Below are 21469 nucleotides of genomic sequence, written 5' to 3' on the forward strand. Positions count from 1 at the left end.
TGAAGTGCTATCTTACATTCACTGAATTGTAATGAAAATATCTTTCCCCTATGAAATATATGGTTGGAAACATGTTGAACATCCTGGAAGTTGTCTAGAACTGACCCCTGGCACCGGTGTGGTCACTCCATATACCTATTGCCTGTCCAGTAATTACTAGTATAATGATATCCGATAGTACATATTTGTTTCTGGTAAGTGGTCCTCCAAGTGGTACAGCACAGGCAAAAATGACAAACTTTGAGCCTGCACCTTTAAAACAAGTCAATAATGGCAGCTCCTTTATGTACATATTGGCAGGTTCCTTTTAAGCCAAATTGCTTGCCGAGAAGCTGTGACTTGGAATAGGTGGAACTGAGAGCAATATGTAGCTGCCAAACCAATTTACAGTTGTTTCCTCTGAGGGACCCTCTGAGATGTTTTCTGCAGTTCTCAGTCTGTGAGTACCCAACAGTCCAGCAGATTTTTCACTGATCATGTTTTCAGCAGTTCAGTAATGGTGTTACCATAGCCATAAGATGGCAGATACAGCCCTGACTAGCCCTGTTCTTTAACAAATCACTTGAGTGCCAGGAATGAACCTCTGCAATATTTTCTATGTGGTGATAACAGCACACTTTTTGTACTGTGATTCCTCCTTTATATTCCATAGCAGAAGGAAGGATCTATTTCACTCATGGAAAATCATTGTGTTATTGCCTGCTCAAATTTCCCACATGGCCTGATAACAAGTCTTCATAAAAATCAGAAACATATTTATGTAATTAGCAGGTTAACCACGGCCTCTTAAGCTGGGTACACACTATAATTTTTTTTTTTGTTCAACCCAGTAGGCTGAGCAAATAAAAACAGCTCGGGAGGCACTCGCTGTAGTACTATAGTCGACGATAGTACAGCAAACCCCCCCACCACCACCACTAGAACACACTGGTCAGCACTGGCAGCCATTGATGCTGATCAGATGCTGGTTTTCCAGCATGCCCGTTTGACAGAAGCCGGCCTCCTGTGGGTGCATACATGGGCCAAATGTCGACTGGTTTCTATTGATCCAGCCAATACCGGCCAATATTCGCCCCGTGTGCACAGGGCTTTAAAAAGTGATTGGCACAGTATAAGGCCTGTTCCCATGACTGATTGGGTCTACCTGTATGTTTTTCTTGTCTAAGGAGTGGCACATGTAAACAGACTTTTTTTTTTTTGTACATTTTTTTACACAGTTGGCTGATTTGGGTACAGGGACACATTGTATGCCTTTGCTGTCATTTTGGTAGCTGGGCATTACGTGAGTCCCTGTGCCTTTAAAGAAGGCTCCCTGTAGGCACACCTGCCCTCAACCTATCCATTAATATGTGCTTCCACTACGGAGGCTCTGGAAATTTTAGAGTTAGGACTGCAGTTTACAGAGGACCCTTGACTCGGGAGTACGGCTTACACACGAATTTGCAATTGTGTGCAAACAAAACCCTCTGTTTTTAATGCTAAAAGTTAGACAGGGTGAGTTTGGTTGTTTTGCAGGCAGGTTGGTAAGTGTGCTGGGAAATCTTTTGTTTGTGGTAAACAGACATGTCTGCTTACACCCACCTACATCCAATCTAATCCACTAAAAACAAACAGCTGTGGATCCGTTCCCCTCCGTCTGTCTGGATTGGATCAGATGGCAGTTGGGTGTAAATGGACAGGCAGTTCATTTACATCTGACCGCCCATAGTGGAAAGCGGGCTGTGTCCATGTCTGATTACCACCCATAGAGAAAAACGGGCTGTGTCCATGTTTGATGACCACCCATAAAGGAGAGTGGGCTGTGTCCATGTCCATTGACCACCCATAGAGGAGAGGGGCTGAGTACAATGACACAAACCTGTCAATTGCCTTCTCAGTGGGTATCAGAAAACAGATCGCAGATGGAGTGAAAGGGGCCTAAAGCTGGCTAGAAAGAAAGAAAGAAAGAAAATACCCATTCAGAGAGAAGCCACCCACTGCACTGCAAGGGTTAAATGCTCATTCTGTCTGGGAGTGCCAAAATAAGGAAAAATACTTATTCTGTGCTCCAGCAGGCTTCCTTTATCTGTGCAACTGGGTTTCTAAAGCCTCCTCAATAAGCCACTCACAGCCGTGGTTGCATGTTCACCTTCACCGCATACAATGCCAGGATAATACCCTTGTATTGTAAATGATGATGCACAGGTTGGAGATTCATGGAGAAGAAGCAGCATTGGAGCCTGTTGTAAATGCGAAATAGGGTAAGTGATACTGCCTCTAACGTCACTTCCTAGAAACTATGCACTTTTAACCCATGGCAGTGGAGGGGGACCCCATTGTAAGGGTATTTTCTTGTTCTAGCCTGGAGTTCAGCTTTAAAACTTTAGTTTTTCTGTTTATCTTTGCTAAATTACATCAAAGAAAAGAAAGAGGTAACTCGGTGCTTTCTACTATTGCCCTGCAAGCAATATTGGAAAATCAGGCAACATGCATTGAATAGTTGCCTGGTCATTGGTTTCCAACAGTCAGAGGACATCTATTGTATTGTTACTGTCTTGTCTCATGTTCTGTCCCCCTTGCTACTGTACAGTGCTGACCATACCCTTTGGCGCTTTATAAATACTGTATAATAATAATAATAATCTTGTATTCTTGGCTTTAATGGAAATGTATAGACTTGCAAATAGATGTGGCACTTGATGCTAAAGATGCAGCAGATGCAGACACCTGCTGATTCCTTAACTTCTTGCCCTCCTAAGGATTTATGCCCCTTCTTGACCAGGCCATTTTTTGTGTTACGGCGCTGCATTACTTTAACTGGCAATTACGCGGTCATGCAACACTGCACCCAAATGAAATTTACATTCTTTTTTTTCCTACGAACTGAGCTTTCTTTTGGTGGTATTTGATCACTTGTGCATTTTATTTTTTGCGCTATAAAGAAATACTGACGATTTGGAGAAAAAATATATATTTTAGATTTTTTTGCTATTAGATATGTCCAGTAAAAAAATTTAAAAAATCTAATTTCGTCATAAATTTAGGCCAAAATGTATTCTGCTACATGTCTTTGCTAAAAAAATATCCCAACACGTGCAAATTAATTGGTTTATGTGAAAGTTATAGCGTCTACAGATGACGGTATAGATACTTGAATATTTTTTTTTCTACTAGTAATGGCGGCGATCAGCGACTTATAGTGGGACTGTGGGACTTCAGCGGACATTCTGACACTGGGGGGAACTGACTTGGTGTCACTGACATCCCCAGTGACACTAATACAGTGATCAGTACTAAAAAAAAAAGCACTGACCCTGAACTAATGGCACTGGGCAGGAAGGGGTTAACCGCTTCCCGACTGCCCGATAGCAGAAATACTGCTACAGGGTGGCATGGGTGCGCAAAATCACGTATATATATATATATGTGATTTTGCATTTCCGGGTAGGGGACGTCCGCGAGCCGCGAGCACGCCCTACCTGCTCTGCCATTCTCGGCCGCGGCTGTCAGTCACGTCCTGCGCCCACTGATTACCGAGCATCTCCAACGGGGAGGAGGACTGTTTTGTTTACTAACAGTTCTCCTCCCTGTCAGTTGGGGCACACTGCTTTGGATGGCTGTGCACAGAACAGCTATCCAAAGCAGTGTGCTTACAGTGAAGCACACTGACACGGCCCCCTAGCAAAACACTCCCTACACACAATTAACCCTTTGATCGCCCCTCAAGTTAACAACCATTTACAGGAAGCTGTCATATATAGTAGTGGTAGATATAGTGGTCCTGCCGAACAAGCAAAAGGTCAGACAATGAGAAGAACACTAAACAAAGTTATATCCGGACCTGTGTTTGTACTGAACATTGAGCTCATCCTTAATGTACACTGCTTGTGTGCATAGAAGTGTGTTTTTTTGGTAGTGTAAGGTAGTTGTGTGTTGTGTGTGTTTACTTTGTGTGTTGACGTGTTTTTGCACTCATTTTCAATACAATTTTGAATTTGGATAGAGTTAACAGCCATTGACCAAGACTTGCTAATACCAGTTTTCAATTGTAAATTGTGTTTTGATGTAATACCATTGACTTCTATGGGCTTTCCAATGCGTTGAAAGGCAAAAAAAACAGACATTTTTCAAACTGAACTGCACTTTTTTTTTGCAGAAGAGGCATGCTATGTCTCGTCTGCAAATAATAAAAAAAAAACAAACCAAAAAACCCTACCTGCCTTTTCGCAGTCTTCCCAGCCAAAAACCCAGCACTCAGAAGAAGCCATGGAGAAAATGCCATTGACCTCGCGGATGCCAGAGACCTGGTGAAGGACCTTGCAGTGTCAGATTGTTTGAGAGGAAATAAGTATCTTTAAAGTTTAGTTTTATTTTAAGGGCCAATTTACATTCATGTGTTCAAAATTGAAGTCCAGGAAACCTAAAAAATCCCCAGACCTGAGCGATCAGCAGCCTTTGATTGCTCAGTTCCCAGTATAGAGCCAGCAGGGGACAGCTGTAGCTCACATTGGTGCTGCGACAGTCTAGGTGTGTATAAATGTTTGTTTATTTTGGATCCCGCACTTCTTTTTAGGTCCTAATGTCATCTAGACCAATACAGGGTCCATAGCACTGCACTGGACATGATGATGCTCAGAGAAAGTCTGCCGTCGGGAGCACCATCTGCCAGGGAAGTGGAGGCTTGGGTAGGTTAGGGCTTGTTCACAAGGGATTCTACATATATGAAAAGCATTCTGTGCTGGGATTGCTTTTCAGTGGTGTTTCACAGGCAATGAGGAGACAGTATGTTGCCTTCTCACTGCCTGATTTAACCGCCTAAATGCCGAACTACCTTGCTTCAGTCATGTGTTTGCAGGGCTGTTGCAGTACGTCCCCATCTGCTCAAATGGGTTGTTACAGGGGGTATAATTCCTGCTGTGACCATGCAGCAAAACATTGTGGCCATGGCATGTGTACATCCCCTCTGCAGTTAAAGAGGGAGCAGTTGGGGGTAGAGATTGGGAGCAGTTGCCCCCAATCTCACATGTGGACTAGCACTAAAAGTACTTGTACCCTCTCCTAGACCTAAGCAAGCAGTTAATCCCACCACAAGGAGGATTTTCAGAGTTCCTAACTAAAATGCTGAAAACACATCGACATATCTTCCCTTTTTATATGTTTCCAATTTTAGACGTCTTTCTTAAAAAAGAAAAATCAAGTTGACTTGCGAGGAATCTCATTATTCCAATACGTTTCCTCCTTTATCACAGCAACACAGTGGAGGAGTTTTTTGTAAAGGGATTCTGTGAAATAACAATGACCTGATTAAAATCTGGATTCTTTTTTTTTTTTGTCAGCTTCTCTGCCTGCAAGTATCTTGGCAGACCTGTCTGAGAGTGACAGGCAGGAAAAACACACCAGGCAGGCAGAGAGTGCTGGTAAATCAGGAACAAGTGATCATCGAGCAATGGGGGAGACACAGTGGAGGAGCTTCAGTGGGAGGATAGAGAAGTACTCAGAGAGTGGCAGAAGAAGATAATCGACTGGGAAAGCAGAGAGATCAAAACAGCATGAAGGGATACCCTAAGGGATTTCACCAAAGAAAGGCGTACACTTCACAGCTGAGAGAAATGCAGACTCCATATAAGTCAATGCAAGGCAAAGGCAGCCTAGACAAGTGCTAATCTTCATCTCCTGTGCATGCGTTTCAACTGCATCAAAGCAGCAGCCAGAAGAATAGGTGAGATGGCACAGCTACAGGCAGGATGGGATCCCCTGACCCTGGGCTCCAGCCAATCCATCCTTTATTAGGAGATCCTAGGAGCTCCTCTATCCAGACCTCTGCTATAAAGGACACAGGCTAGAAGCTCTTTTGGTTTTGTACATTTTTTAACCCTACTGAAGTTTTACTTGGAAAACAAAGACACTGGATACTTTGTGAACTTCACTTGCGGATTTCAGACGACTGAATTAAACCAAGTAAGTAATCCTTTTTATTATGTCCATCTGTAATAGGTGCCTGGCTTAAATATTCCTTATCATTGAGGGTTGCATCTTGTTTTCTGCTTTTGGATTTTTTTTTTTTTTTTTTGCAGAATCAATGTTTTTTTTTAGTGTCAGATATTTTCATGCATTAGGTTGTTTATTTAAGGGAAGGAACACTATTATTATTTTTATGTGTTTGTTTGGACTTGCTTTTGCACTGTTGTTTAATTGCATCTGTAGAGATAAGGGGCTGTTAGAGTTCGATAAGGCAGGCTCTGTGGGCTGGGGAAGGCTGCCACCTACAGGAAAGATTGGGGAAGGGAATTACAAAGAAATGTGTCTCCTAATACTCCCAGACTGAAAGATTCATTTTACTGACTGACTGTGACAGTGAACACCTGTACCATACTGAAATCCACCAATGAGAACACCAAGCAGGTGGCTTAATTACATTGTGCCTGAGTTACCTTGCCACTTAAAGCATTTTTAAACACCAAAATTTAATATATTACAGCTTTCCAATCTTTAAAATATTAGACCAAAAACGTATTTTATTACAGCTCACTAATCATTAGATTTGATAGCTGCATTTGTTTTGTTTTTTTCTTTGGCTTTTTCTGTCTGTTCACCTGGAGATCTAACCAGTAACACGCCTCCTGTGTTAGTGAGACACCACTTTGGAGGATGAGAACAAGACACAGCAGACAGCAGCATTGTCAGTCTGTGAGGGTAGCGAGTTTAGATACAAAACACAAATCAAAGGCAAACTCTAGCTCACACTTTATAATCCGTTATAGCAAACATTTTTTTTTTCATTTTGGGTAAAGGTTTTTACATGGATATATTAAAGCTGATCATTTTTATCACCCCTGTCAGTGGAAAATTAATTGTCTCATCCATGTACGCTGATACATTCTGCTGGAGAGATCACCAGATGAAAACAGAAGAAAGAAAGCCTAAAAAATAAAATCAATACAGCCATCATATCTAAGAATTGATCATCTACAATATAATAAATGTTTGCTTTTTGGGTTTAATACCACTTTAAATGTAGTGGCTGCATTCATTTTCTTTTTAGGCTTTCTTCCCTCTGTTTTCACCTGGTTATCTGGCCAGTAACATACCTCCTTGTATTACCGCCAATGTGGATGAAGGGGCACAGCAGACAGCAGCATTATCAGTCTGGGTGGAGTGGAGTGTTAGATGAACTACCAGATTTAAATACACTAACAACTGAAGCCAAACTCCAGCTCACACTTTTAAGCAGTTACAGCATTTCCTTTTTCCTTTTGGGATAAAAGTTTTACATAAAATAATTAAAAATTACCATTGTAAGCACCCCTGTCAGTGTTAAATGGTTGGTTCATATCAATCCTCAAACTGCCACTATGTCTGGATAGCTTAAAGGAAGTAAAAAAATAAGTCTTAAAAGCAGATTAAAATGAAGAGGAAAAGAAGCTGAAAAAATAAAACAAATGCAGCCACCGCATTTATGGATTGGTAAACTGCAATATTTTAAATTTTAGTTTTGGGGTTATATACCACTTTCATTTTACTAACAGTGAAGGTGTAAACCTGTGCCATACTGAAATCCCCAAAAGAGAACACCAGGCTGATTTTTTTTTTCTGTAGTGTATTTAAGTCAATTTACCAGAACATGCCACTGTAATAATTAACGCTTTAGGCGATTCTGCCACTCAGGGCCAGGAAAAGGGGTTGGCAGGATGGGCTGCCGCCCAGGGCGCAGTGGAAGAGAGGGCACCTCGTCACCATGTGCAATCCCCAGTTCAGTGGTTAACAACCAGCAGGGTGCAGATTCATGTCTATTCTGACAACTATTGATGCCACATATGATCCAACTGCCTACTCTAAACCCCATCTGCCCACAGCTGACATAGAAAACACACCAGGTATAGGCCACTTTCTTCTATTTGTTAGAAAGCAAGCAACATGTAGTGAACACTCCAGAGCAACCATGGACATCTGGTGAAAAGGGGGCTTTGAATGGGCACAGCATAGTACCCATTCTACTGCATGTATTAGGAGCAAGGGAGGGGGTGCAGTTCCACATCCTTGCCCTGAGCACTGAACAAACCGGTCCCGATACTACTGCCACTAGAGACAAATCGCCTGTGGCACATTCACCAAAGAGTCTGCCTGTGCAGGAGCGAACTGACAACTCATGGGGCCCCCGGGCAATAGGGGATCATGGGGCCCCTGTGTCCTTGCCCAAACTCAAAAAAGCCTATGAAAAAGGTACCAGGGGCATCTCATGGGGCCCCCTACTGACCCCGGGCCCTCGGGCAGTGCTCAAATTTCCAAATGGTCAGTCCGCCGCTGTGCCTAGGTATCCAATGGAATTGCTCCCTCTGTAGCTTGATGCAGCGAGATGTTGCTCTGTCACTGGCTTGAATGCTGCTGAATCTCTCATCTATGGGAGTGACACCTCACTGCCTCAGCTACAGAGGGAGCGATTGCATAGGGACCAACAGGCATCCTCTTTGTGATCTGGGCGCTGGGAATGTCTTCGACAACTCACCAGCAGTAGGACCTCCAATGTCAGATTTACCCATTTGACATTAGCCTTGTAATGTGCAACTTCTTGTCCATTGCTGGCTATCCTACAGACTAACCAATACCACACAATGAACCAGTTTTGTTTTGTTGTGAATGCAAATATTTGTAATATAATACATCTAAAACATATTACTACATCCATTTTATTCCAAAGCAAGACCACAAAAAAGTTAATATTGTCTATAGTGGCTTAGTGGTTAGCACTTCTGCCTGGCAGTACTAGGGTCATTGGTTTGAATCCCAACAACGGCACCACCTGCCTGGAGTTTGCATGTTCTCTCTGTGCCTGCGTGTGTTTCCTCCGGGTGCTCCAGTTTCCTACCGCACTCCAAAGACATACTGGTAGGTTAATTGGATCCTGTCTAAATTGTCCATAGTATGTGTATGTATGAATACGAGTTAGGGATCTTAGATTGTACGCCCCTTGAGGGTTAGGGACTGATGTGAATGTACAATATATATGTAAAGAGCTGTGTAAATTGACAGCACTATATAAGTACCTGAAATAAATAAATATAGTGTTTATTACCTATTTGGCCTCTACAGGCTTTGTGTCCAATACATTGCTCCTGTTCTTCTTCCCAATCTGGAACTAAAGACAAACAGTAGTTATGTATACAGGTTGCCTGTGTAATGCATCCTTAGAAACACTAATCTATGAATCTACAGTTCTAAACAAAGTGAAGATGTGACATTAGTGACAAGGGAGGCTTCAATAGGTCATATAAATGTATGCTGGTATGATAGTTGATGGATGCTCCTGTACATTCACTGCTTAAGCAGGTCATTGACCTGGAACCAACATGCAGATTGGGACATTTTACTTTACTGAATGCATGCTTGCTCTGAGTCATTGACTCACAGATTACTAAAGCAAGGATGAGAACAATGACCCCAGAGATGGAAAGTTTCAGATTAACCATTACTGCCTTTTTTGATTTTCCAAGATGGTGCAAAGCCAAAACCTTTGTGTACACAAAATGTACTCAGGGCTAAGTTCGTACAAACCACTGTTGCAAATCTTTCATTATGCCTTGAGCTACAAATACCATATAGATCACAATGAACTATATCTTTATAACTGTTTTCTCATGTACTGTAATTTTCTATATCAGGAAATTCAACTTCTATGTATCTTTAACCACTTGCCTACCGGTCACTTTCACCTCCTACCTGCCCAGGCCAATTTTCAGCTTTCAGCGCTCCCACACTTTGACAATTGGGCGATCATGCAACACTGTACCTAAATAAATTTTTATCATTTTTTTTAGACAAAGCTTTCTTTTGGTGGCATTTAATCACCACTGGCCTTTTTTCGCTAAACAAATGAAAAAAGACCAAACATTTTGCAAAAAAAGTTTTTTCTTGGTTTCTGTTATACAGTTTTGCAAATAAGTACTTTTTCTTCTTCATTCATGTGTGCCGATGAGGCTGCACTGATGGACACTGATAGGCTGCACTGATGAGGAGCCACTGATATGAGGCTGCACTAATAGGTGGCACTGATAGGTGGCAATGATAGGCAGCACTGATGGGTACTGATAGGCGGCAATGATGGGTGGCACTGATAGGCGGCAATGATGGGTAGCACTGATTGGCACTGATAGGCGGCAATGATGGGCACTGATAGGGTACACTGATGGAGCTGAACTGATAATCAGGGCATTGATGATCAGTGCCCTGATTATCAGATTAAATTTTCCCTGTCAGAATTGCCGGTTACCGGATCTCCTTTCCTCATGTTATGATAGCACGCAAGAAATGGACTGCCAATAACTGGCAAGTCGGTTTACAATATGATCAGCTGTGATTGGACACAGCCGATCACATGGTAAAGGGCTGCTATAATTTGCCCTTTACCTTGAGCTGTGATCAGCTGTATCCAAAGAGGTTCTGGGAGGACATCTATAGACACCCTCCTAGAACTAGCCGACTGCGCTATAGCTGTCTTATGGCTATAGCGTGGTCAGCAAATGGTTAAATAGCCATACTACAGACTGTTTTCTGTGCTGGTTTATAAATATTTGCCGGCAATAGCGCTACTTGGACGATAGTATCCCTCCCACTCTCTCATATAATTCTAAAACTCACCACGCAAGTTAGTCTGAGCAATGTCTTTTAGATCTACCAATAATTTTGTAGAACATATGGGGGTTAATTTAATAAAACTGGACAGTGCAAAATCTAGTGTAGCAGTGCATGGTAGCCAATCAGCTTGTTGAGTTAAGCATTGACAAAATTTGGTGCATTGGGCAGTTGTAACGTGTTTGGTGAGCTTTAATTTAAAAAAAAAAAAAATGCTAATTTCATCAAAAAAAAATGCATGCACTTAATATTTATTAGGGATCCTCATGTAATAGGTATGGTAAGTCTTACTCTTGGTTCACACCAGTTGTGAAATCGCTCTTCAACGCGATTTCAAAACCACAGATCAGTGCGATCAGATGCTTGATTGCACTGCGACTTGCAACTTCATTTAACAGAAGTCAATGCAAGCTGCAAAGTAATCGCAGAAAAGTAGTTCAGGAACCTTTTTCAAAGTTGCTGTGCCTTGAGGCACAATGATTTGAACAGCCCCATTGCCGCAAATGAGGTGCGACTTATCATGCGACTTTGAACTGTCAAATCACATGACAAATCAGATTGGTGTGAACTAGGGCTTAAGGAATAACAAATGCTTGCATGTTGTGATGAAATGCGACAATGATAACAGGGAATTCAGAGAATTATTTCTATCCTTTGCATTTGTTTATCTCCGAACAAGCATGCTCTGAGTGAGCATTCTAATTTGCATTCAATAAATGTTACAGGATGCAATAATTAGCTTTTTTGATGTGGAAATGTTCTGAACCCAATCTAACGTATTTACAATATGAAAGGTATGTATCTATTTTCCTATGTTTGCTTCATTCCTTATACCAAAGAGCAGCACTTTGTGTGTGGTCCTCCTGTTCTTTAGTACCACCGGTTGCGTCTTTTAGTATCACGCTGAGATGAGGGCGGAGTGCAGCAGCAGTTCAGGTTGATGCTGCAGTCTCTGCTCAGTTTCTTATGGGAACACAGCGAGTCTGGTCTTCTCATTGTATCCTGATTGGAGGGTTAGGGAAAACTCATGGTAAGCTTTGCTCTTAAAATCTCCCAGTGTTTGCTACTCCCATGCTACTACTCTTAAAATGTCCTGGTGTTTGCTACTCCCATGCAAAGGAATATGAACCATATTTGCAGAGACACCTTAATATTAGGAAATGTTTGTAAATCTATACAAGGAGATTATTTCATGATGTTAAAAGTTGGCATTGTTTATGAATTTGCCTTGTGCTCTCGTAGTGATCTGCGTCTCCAATGTGCACCTTTTGCTGGCTGTATAATCATCGGCCAGCTTGCTTGTGTTTTGTCTTTGCCTTTGTCTATACAGTACACCCTGTAATGAATGATTAAGGAATTTGATAAAATATAAAAACGAAACATTGCTTCTTATAACCGATTGTTTTATTCAGAGGAATCTTCAAGTTAGCATTCCCACAGAAACAGCAGTGGCTGCTTAGGAGTACGATACAGTAAAGGGGATAGACAGGAGATCCATTACATCCAGCATATGCAGAAGGTAACATCTTCCTTGATTTGCACGCCGTTTGCTCATCCCTACAATTTGTCAAGGATGTGTTTTTATAATTATACTTAAAGACTTATACAATATCTTTGTCAGGGAAGAAAAGGAAATGTAAACTGGGACAACTGAGGATCCCAACATAGCTCTCTGGGAACAACAGGTGCAATGGAAAATATAGGAGGCTTATTTGCAAACAGGCTTGCTTTTCTGTGCCTACATTGAATGAATATTTAATAAAGTGTACATAATATTTACAGTATCATATATCTTGTTTTAGATCTAAAAGGAATGAATAAGCTTTAAGCAATGAGAAACATTCATTTTGGTAATTTGTCCACTAAAAACTTCAGCAAAGAATACAGGATAAAGCTCTGACGTGTTAACAGCTATACTTAGCAATTTTTTATAAAAAAGCGTACGTTCAGCGGGAAAGGCTTTAGAGCTTTATCTAGTAATCTGTGCAGATTTGGAATAAAGGGATGAAGATATCGGTGTGTATGGTTTGTTTTTTTCTTTACTTTTCAACTTGGATATTGTCAAGGCTGGGAACAAGCCTGCATCCACACCTTGGTTCCAGTGGGATAGCTGTATATGGAACACGCTGGATCAGTTGTGATATCATACTGTATGTATTACTTTTGTGGTTTCTGGGTTACTTGAGCAGCAGTCTACAGATATGTGCAGGTAAAGGTATGTGGCCTCGTGCTGGGCATAAAAAATGATGCTTATCCCTTTGAGGACCATAAGATTACAGAACGCCAAAAGAATCAATTTTTCGTTTTTAAAGTTCGTACACTTCAGTTGCTGTAACTAAGCCATTTCATGAAATAATTGGCAAAAAGCTAGATCCATTTGTTGATAAGAACTAATATTTTGACTCAAACCAAAAAAAAAAAAGTATTTTAAGTTCTTAATCAGATGATACAGGCAATTAAAAACATGGGACAAATACGTCCCTTGGTCCTCAAAACAGGTGTTTGGCATTTTTTTCTTTCAGCCTGTAGAGGCAACTGTATGTTAGCATATGTGTCCATATACATTTGGGTGTTTACAGGCGTATTTGAAGAGGAAAAAAAGCTGAAAAAATAAAATAAAGATCACAAGCATTTTTATGAGAGTAGCTTTTGGGCAGAAATAATGTTTTACTCAGCTAAGTGTGGCGTTTAGGCGTGTTTTTGTGTTTTAAAGTGTAAACTGATTATAGTGAAAAATTAGCAGAAGGGAATGATTTAAAACCGTGAATAAACTTATGTGTAACATGCAACATTAGGCACGTTTTTATGCCGCTTTTTTCTACCTTTCTGGCATTTTTTCAGGTGCTTAGTGTACATGGAAACTTACTAATAATAATTTTTTGAATGGTTGATTAATAGAACGAAAGTTCATACGAAAAGTTGTAGGAACATTTGTACGAACATTTTCTCTACTTTTGGTGACTTGACGAATGTCTTTCGAAAGTACTTAAAAATTGAGTTTGCTTTTACCAGTAGATGTTGGGATAAGTGGACTTTCCCAAATGAAACCACATTCACTGTAATATTCAAGAAAAAATTTCTATCCTGCTCCTTCAAATTTTTTGCCACTGTGATTGCTGATTTTACTCCTCTAATGAATAAAAAATTGAACATTCTCTAACTGAAAATTTTTAGAACAAAAATCTACTTGTGTATGGAAAGCTTTAGTGTGCCTTACCATACCACACAAAACTAAGTGTGTTGTGTTGCCGTGGTTTAAATTTTAAATGGCATCCCAATACACCTAGCCAGCACACTGCAATGGACTTGTGGTTTAACTGACCACAGTGCACAGTTCTGGACCATCTGTGCATTGTGGTGGAAAAAAAAAATCTGCCTGGAAGGTTAAGCTGGCCATACATGGATCAAAATTTGGCCAGTTCAGCAGGGACCAGCAAGATTCGATCCATGTATGAACAGGCTGATTTGTACCCCCCACCCCTCAGGGGCATAATACAATAGTGCTTTTTCCCCTGTGGTGGAAGGAAAAAAATAAAGTCATGTAAGGACTGCTTTACTTGTGTTCTGGTACATGGCCAGCCTATTCAAAATAAACTCAAAATTAAAAAAAAGAGTTGCCTTAAAGAGTAACTACACTTTTGTTGAGAAAAAAATCATTCCCCTCTGGGTGTTCTATGTACATTGCAGGGGTTTTAACAAACATTGTTGCAGATTCCTGCCTTTTGTTATACTGAAGAAAGCTATTTGCTTGTCTGTGTCCATGTGAAAAGTAAATCTGTAGGAGAGTGATTTCATAATTATCAATCGGCTGCTGCACAAGGCTCTAAGGAAAGTGGCAGGGTCTGCATCTCTTTTACCCCAGGTTCACACCTAAGCATTTTTCATAGCGTTTTGCAGAAAAGCACTACAGTCCATTTAACATGATTTCCTATGGGACACGTTCACATCTCTGTGGTTTCACCTGGTGCATTTTTTGGAAAGGGTCAGGGACTTTAAAAAAAAACACAAAAAAACTTTAGTTCTATAGACTTCAATGGAAACGCTGCAGAAAAGCATGTAGTGCGTTTTTGATGCATTTTGCATTTTAATTCTGCCTAGCAGAAAAAAAAAAAGCTTAAAATGTGTCAAAACGCATGTGCAAAAATGCAAAATGCACTGCAGAAACAGATAAAATGCAAACTGCATAGGTGTGAACCTGGCTTTAGACATGATTTCCTACTGGGAAAATCATGACATTTTTGTTGCCGGGGATGCCTGAAATCTGACTTGTATCTTAGTGCAGACTTCTGGGAAAATCAGTGAACCGATCACTCAAGCAGGAATTTACATTTCGGGGGGGTGTTCTGTGTACAGAATGCCTTCAGGTAGCCATATTGCATTGCATTTTAGAAGAAAATGACAGCACTGCAGATTGAAAAGGAAAGGTAATTTCTATTAATTACAATATGACTTGACTTGTTATTGTACATGCTATATTATTGTTTTGTTTATTTGTTACTTTTTTTCCTATGAAAGTGGAGTTACCCTTTAATACAGTGTAAGGTAATGTGAAATACTGCATGTTTATGGGTGTGCAATAACACCCTTCAATGCAGCACAAACGTCTGAGTGGGTCCTGAAAGAACAAATAATTATGAAACCTGTGAAGAACACTGGAAAGCATCAGTTTTTATTGGCTTTGAGTACTGCTGATTTATTTGTTACATAGATTGTGAACATTTATTACATACATTTAAAAGAAACATAGCTGTTTTGTTTGTTTTATGTAACACTCTCATTATATAGTGAAGTACAGTGGAACATTAGTCAAGAAGAGAGGGTGGGTGTAATAGAGAGTCTTGTGACCAGGGGCGGAATGACAACTCATGGGGCCCCCAGGCAATAGGGGATCATGTGGCCCCTGTGTCCTTGCCCAAACTCAAAATAGCCTATGGAAAAGGTACCAGGGGCATCTCATGGGGCCCCCTACTGACCCCGGGCCCTTGGGCAATGCCCGAGTTTCCAAATGGTCAGTCCGCCCCTGCTTGTGACTGATGGCTCCACTGCAAACCCCACCTCCACATTCCTGTGTGATGTTTCCCTTCTCTAAGTGTTTAACCATCCTTTATGGCTGGTTCACACAGACACACTGCTACCTTTTCCTACACAGTTGAACGCAAAGACAAGAGATAATATATTGTTGCCAATGGGCTCTTTTCCCAGCCATGTGTTGCATTGTATTGCTTTGGAAAGAAAAGTCCTGTTTGCTACATTTTGGTGCATTGACCTGCATGTATTCATTCCAGTCAGTTGAAATGAAATTCTTTAAAAACATAATGGAGCTAAAACTGGAGCAACCAAAATCTGGAGCCGCTGTGCAGGGTAGCCAGTCCTTTTTCAGCCTCAGCTTGTTCAGTTAAGCTTTGAAAATGAAAGCTAGAAGATGATTGGTTGACATGCAAACCTGCTCCGGATTCTCTTTCTTGACTGCATGTCAACACTACACTACGCATCTAAAAGAAATTTTCTACAAAAACAAATAAGTAAAACTTTCCTTTGGTAAGACAAGGAGTTATTTGGATCCTGTCCTTTCCTGGAAACCAATAAATAGAAATAGTGTTGTTGCTCTCTGGGCACCTAAATGGAACCTGTTGGGATCAAATTATGCCATCTGCCAACATTGACTTGAAGTAGTGAAGCTAGCATAGCAGCCCTAGAGCTTGTACCAAGTTGGCAACGGCATATCTCTTTCCTGACCTCCTTCAGATGATTAAAAGAGTAAAATATAGTTAACCACTTACCGTCCAGAGGATTTACCCCCTCCCCCGTCCTGACCTGCCACGCTCTGCGTTACTTTTACTGTAAATAAAATGTATGTCCTTTTTTTGCCCACAGATGGAGCTTCATTTTGATGGTATTTGATCTCCTCTGAGTTTTTTTTCACTATAAACAAAACAATTTTGGGGAAAAAAAACTATATTTTTGACTTTTTGCTACTGATCATATCCAGTAAAAAATTTTAAATCTAATTTCACCATAAGTTTAGGCCAAAATGTATTCTGCTACATGTCTTTGCTAAAAAAAAAAATCCCAATACATGTAAATTAATTGGTTTATGTGAAAGTTATAGCATCTACAAATGGAAGCATATATACTGGAATGTTTTTTTTTTATACTAGTAATGGCGGCGATCAGTGACTTATAGCGGGACTGTGGGACTGAGGTGGGCATTCTGACACTGGATGGGAACTGACTAACTGCCACTGACATCCCAATGACACTAATACAGTGATCAATAATAAAAAAAAGCACTGTCACGTAATAATGACACTGGGCTGGAAGGGGTTAACATCTGGGGCGATCAAAGGGTGTACTATGTGCCATTTTACTGTATGTGCTGTTTGTGTTTTACTAGGGAAACCTGCTGCTGTGTATTTCTCTGCTGTGCTGTGTTATTGCTGGCAGGAGAGAGACCTGTGATGTTTACTTACAGGTCTCTCCCCTTTCACTGTTCCTCAGCGATCACTGGGTGCCGGTGGGGAATCTCTGTCTGGGACCCGGTGATCAACATCTGTAGCCACTAATGGTGGCATGGCTAGGGCGGTGTATGCATGCCCCTTACCCGTAAATGCATGTGTATATATACGTGATTTTGCACAGCCCTGCTGCCCTGTAGCAGTATTTCTGCTATAGGGCTGCGGGGAAGAGGTTAATCAGAATCCACAAGATTGAGACTTTTTTTTCCTGATATTTTGGAGAAAATAGAAATAGGTAGCCCCTTTGGGCTGCTCTCTTGCTCTAGGGATACTTGCCTGCATTCCTGGTGTGCAAGACTGGTTGATTCTAGGAGTGGAGGGGGGGCACTTGTTTTTGTTCAACTTTTAAAAAATGTTAACAAATATGACTGTTAATCCCAGGGCAACTGAAAGGGGGGTATATCCAGCCATTCCATACTATGCCCATCCCATCAGGTCAGCAGGGAGGTCTGTCAGGGGCTGCCTGTGGTTGGCCCACATAGATTCCATCCCACCAGAAACCCCTGTATGAACTGTATCCCACAGATCAGTTCCACTCTCTCAGCCAGCAGCACAATTTCATCCACTGCCCAAAATAAGCATGTGGATGGAGAGAGCTGGCTCCAATCAGCGAGCTACATGAGTAAGGCTCAGGGGCGGACTGACAACTCATGGGGCCCCCGGGCAATAGGGGATCATGGGGCCCCTGTGTCCTTGCCCAAACTCAAAAAAGCCTATGAAAAAGGTACCAGGGGCATCTCATGGGGCCCCCTACTGACCCCGGGCCCTCGGGCAGTGCCCGAGTTTCCAAATGGTCAGTCCGCCCCTGGTAAGGCTCCAGCAGCCAACACTGCCAAACTAGGAGATGCATGTGTGTTGAAGAGGCGAAAGAAGGGTCCAGTATGCATGAAGCAAAACTTGCTGCAGGACTGATCTCTTCTGCGATGGAAGTAGGTGAACTGATGGGGGAGGCAGTAGGCTATGCAAAGGCACTGGGTCTAATGATAGATCCAGCTGGGATGGATATGTTATAGAAGGATCAGCAGTTTTCTGATGCCTAAAATGCAGATGCATTTGTATATACTTGTGACCCCTAATCTCTGTGTTCCATACTGTTGACCCCTGAACTCTGCATTCAGTACTTCTGACCTCTACGTTACATACTACTGACCTCTGCATTATATACTATTGACCCCAGCACTCTGCATACATCCTGTTACAACAGACAGAATTTTAGTGGCACGCTGATACCTCATTTTTCTTTTCTGGGTGACCAACAGGGGGTGTGAAGTAGTCCTGCCAGGTAGGCTCTATGGGGTCCCATGATTTCTAGTGATGACTGGTTAATCCTCCTAGTGTAGAAACAGTTTCAGCACCATCCAGAGATATTGCCAGCATATTCACCTACAGAGTAAAATCTAATCCTGACTTCTTCTATAGGGATGTCTGGTGGCTGTTTACTGGCTTCAGCTGGTGGTCAGTCATTATATTGTAAATAAGATCGCATAGCACCATCTCTAATTTTATGGTGAAATCAGTTTTGCCAAAATCACCCTGCTTATCCCTAATAAGTAGCATTAGGAACACAATGGCATAATTTACTGTTCTGTCATTTTAATGTTTTTGATTTTTTTCTAATTAAAAAACAAAGCCAGAAACCTAAATGCAAGCACTTTGTATCCTGTCGGGGAAATGGGCGATTTAAATCCCATTGTATTGTACTCTTATTGTCTACCAGTTTGTTCTAGCTGTTTAATTACCAAATTAGCCAATTCTAAAGACCAGTTATTGTTTAAAGTACATTTATACACATAATACTTAGGACGTGTACACTAAAATATATATCCCAGGGTGGCGGCTGACAACTTTTCCCCAAACGCCATCACAGTTCTGTTGTCTTCCTTGTTAAGTAGGATGTTGTGAAAAGCCTATTAGTCTGCAAATATAAGGTGACATGCTTAAATGAACATCCTTAGTCGCCAGACATTTACGGATCTCATTCCAAGCACTTCAGTGTATTTGCCTTTGTTGTATAGAAGTCTTATTAACCATACAAACACAGGAACAAAGTGCAATAGTTGTAAAGTAGTTAAACGTTTAAAGGATAAGTTCACCTTTTTCGAGCAGAATTTCAGTTTTCATAATTAATAGAAGCATTTCCTAATGCCATTTCTGGTCCAGCCATCCCGATGTGCTTTTCTCTCACTAACCATATCCACAGGAGGATTAAAATCTTGTCAGTTTATTTGAATTTTTGAACTGATTTTCAGATTCCATCACTTCCAGTGTAGATCATCTCTCAGCTTTCACTTCCTGTAGATCCTCTCGCACCATTCACTTCATGTAGATCCTCTCTCAGCTTTCACTTCCCTTAGATCCTCTCGCTGCATTCACTTCCTGTAGATCATCTCGCAGCGCTCACTTCCTGTAGATCCTCTCACGGCGTTCACTTCCTGTAGATCCTCTCGCAGCGTTCACTTCCTGTAGATCCTCTTGCGGCGTTCACTTCCTGTAGATCCTCTTGCAGCGTTCACTTCCTGTAGATCCTCTTGCAACGTTCACTTCCTGTAGATGGTCCCGCAGTGTTTACTTCCTGTAGATCCTCTGGCAGCTTTCACGTCCTGTAGATCTTCTCTCAGCATTCACTTCTGTAGCTCCTCCACAGTATTCACTTCCTGTAGATCCTCTTGCAGCATTCACTTCCTGTAGATCCTCTCTCAGCATTCACTTCCTGTAGATCCTCTCGTAGCATTCAGTTCCTGTAGATCTTCTCTCAGCATGCACTTCCTGTAGATCCTCTCGTAGCATTCACTTCCTGTAGATCTTCTCTCAGCATTCACTTCCTGTAGATCTTCTCTCAGCATTCACTTCCTGTAGATCTTCTCTCAGTATTCACTTCCCGTAGATCCTCTTGCAGCATTCACTTCCTGTAGCTCCTCTTGGAGTATTCACTTCCTGTAGATCCTCTTGTAGCATTCACTTCCTGTAGATCTTCTCTCAGCATTCACTTCCTGTAGATCTTCTCTCAGCATTCACTTTCTGTAGATCTTCTCTCAGCATTCACATCCTGTAGATCTTTTCTCAGCATTCACTTCCTGTAGCTCCTCTTGCAGTCTTCACTTCCTGTAGATCCTCTTGCAGCATTCACTTTCTGTAGATCCTCTCTCAGCATTCACTTCCTGTAGATCCTATTGCAGTATTCACTTCCCGTAGATCCTCTTGCAGCATTCTCTTCCTGTAGGCCATCTCCCAGAAGCCTTCACTTCCTTGTTGCGTCACAGAAGAGGGTGTGATAGGGTATGTTCACCACTCTGGGCCACACCTCCCTCATTACAATACTATCTTCCACCCATTTCTATACGTCATGTTTGTACAATCTCCTTTAGACCTCCCATCAGCTTTGCCAGTATGAGGGCCAGTCTGACTTGATAAAGATTGAATGAATTGTTCACGTGTGTCCTCCTATTCCATAGTTCTGGTAAATCTAAGGGAAATTGAATAGAGATTGTACAATCAGATTGCATAGTGTGTGGCCATCTTTATACAAGCAAATAGGAAGGAGAGGATGGAGACACTTTGACCCCATTTACATCTCCACATCACTCGTCATGCATAGGGCAGCCCATTCACTTGAACAGGCTGCCCTACATGTGCCAATCGCCCCAGAGACGCTCCAGAACTTTTTTTGGAGTGGAGCACAGTGTGTTACCGGCCAGGGCTTTTTTCAGCGGGATCCTGGGGGGAATGCAGTTCCAGCACTGAATGTATGTAATGGCAAGGGGTGCTGGGGTGTGCTAGAGGATCCATTGTTTCTGGCTGCTAGGGGGGTTTAATGTCACTGAATGGGATCTATCTTTGTGTGGTGGTCTAATGTTGCTGGGGAAATCTATTGTTTCTGGTGGAGGATGTTTGGTTGATGGGGCCAAAATGAGGGATCGATTGTCTATTGTTGCTGGAGAGTATATTGATGCTGGCTGCTGGGAGATCTGTTGCAGCTGCTGGGGTGGTATTTTGTATTGGGGGCCCATTGTTGCTGGAGGAGTCTAATGTTGCTGGGGGAGGTCTATTGCTGTTGGCCGTGGGGGATCTATTTTTCTGATTTTCTTGTTATCACTAACAAATTCCATACAAATTATTTAGCACCACAAAATGACACTTGGCTCTGTACTCTCTAAAAGGAGAGGTACTGGGAGGTAGGTAGGGAGTGGAACCAAGTGACGCTGCTCGGAGGTGGGTAGGGGGCAGAGCCAGTAAGTGACTCAGAAGGGAGAGTTTCTGCACCTATTTTTGGGGAACAAAAGCCCGGGTTACCGTAGTTTTTGGTGTGTTTGCCACACTTGGAGTGCCTTTAGAATGTAATGACAACATAA

General features: G+C 41.7%; 1 protein-coding gene across 3 annotated transcripts in view; it reads left to right on the forward strand.

The window, feature by feature from the left end:
* Positions 1–5345: 5345 nt before the first annotated feature.
* Positions 5346–21469, forward strand: part of TRPC4 (transient receptor potential cation channel subfamily C member 4) — a 256992-nt gene continuing 240868 nt past the window's right edge. Inside the window, exon 1 of one of the 3 annotated variants that reach the window (XM_089690825.1) lies at positions 5346–5937. The gene's annotated coding sequence lies outside the window, so the exon portion shown is untranslated. Of the gene's footprint in view, positions 5938–11548; positions 11636–21469 lie in introns of those variants that run through there. The other 2 variants (XM_089690823.1, XM_089690824.1) reach the window with 2 other exon arrangements.

Source organism: Staurois parvus, unplaced genomic scaffold (assembly GCF_062004578.1).
Source record: "Staurois parvus isolate SC_StPar_1 unplaced genomic scaffold, SC_StPar_1.0 ptg000544l, whole genome shotgun sequence".
Taxonomy (NCBI): domain Eukaryota; kingdom Metazoa; phylum Chordata; class Amphibia; order Anura; family Ranidae; genus Staurois; species Staurois parvus.